At 53.7% G+C, this 940-nt stretch overlaps 1 non-coding gene across 1 annotated transcript; it reads right to left on the reverse strand.

The window, feature by feature from the left end:
- Window positions 1-548: 548 nt before the first annotated feature.
- On the reverse strand, window positions 549-620 carry TRNAW-CCA (transfer RNA tryptophan (anticodon CCA)). Its single transcript has one exon. It is a non-coding gene; the product is annotated as a tRNA-Trp (tRNA).
- Window positions 621-940: the final 320 nt, after the last annotated feature.

Consider the following 940-nt stretch of genomic DNA (forward strand, 5'->3'; position numbering starts at 1 on the left):
CTTTAAGGGCCTGTGTGCCAAGCTGCCTCCGTCGTGTCTGACTCGGTGCGACCCCGTGGACTGCAGCCCGCCAGGCTTCTCTGTCCGCGGGATTCTCCAGGCAAGGATACTGGCGTGGGTTGCCTTTCCTTCCCCAGGGGGGCTTCCTGACCCGGGGATTGAGCCTGCATCTCCGGCAGCGGCCGATTCTTCACTGAGTCAGCAGGGAAGCCCTATAGCAGGGCACTGACTGCTATTTAACACAGGCAAGACTGTCCTGTACAGACAGTCTTCACTTCCTTATCTTACAGGAAATGCTTCTGCTATGGAACATGCAAGCATACAGTATGTACTTAGATAGCCTCGGCACTTCTTTTTCAGCTGCGGAAAGACAGCAGCTATACAGTCGGGACAATTCTGGGCAAGGGAGGAGAAGGTGAAGGTGAAGTCGCTCAGTCGTGTCTGACTCTTTGCGACCCCGTGGACTGTAACCTACTAGGCTCCTCCGTCCAAGGGATTCTCCAGGCAAGAATACTGGAGTGGCTTGCCATTTCCTTCTCCAAGGGATCTTCCCGACCCAGGGATCGAACCCGGGTCTCCCGCATTGGAGGCAGACGCTCTAACCTCTGAGCCAGCAGGGAAGCAGTGTATGAATGACACCACATGTGTAAGGTTGGGAAGCATCCCCGTTGTTGATACAGAAAGCAAACGCTGTCCGTTCAGAACGCGCTGAGAGCAACTGCGCCTTTTCTTCCTTCTTTTGGGACAGAAGAGTTAGCTGAGGAAATTTGCTCTCAATCTCCAGTTCCTTTCTGTTACCATGGGAGACGTCTGCTTCCCCTTATCACACATCACTCCTTATTTATTTGCTCCTCAGTCGTGTCTGACTCTTTGCTCCCCCATGGACTGCAGCACGCCAGGCCTCCCTGTCCATTACCAACTCCTGGAGCTTACTCAAACT

This window comes from Ovis aries, chromosome Y, assembly GCF_016772045.2.
Source record: "Ovis aries strain OAR_USU_Benz2616 breed Rambouillet chromosome Y, ARS-UI_Ramb_v3.0, whole genome shotgun sequence".
Taxonomy (NCBI): domain Eukaryota; kingdom Metazoa; phylum Chordata; class Mammalia; order Artiodactyla; family Bovidae; genus Ovis; species Ovis aries.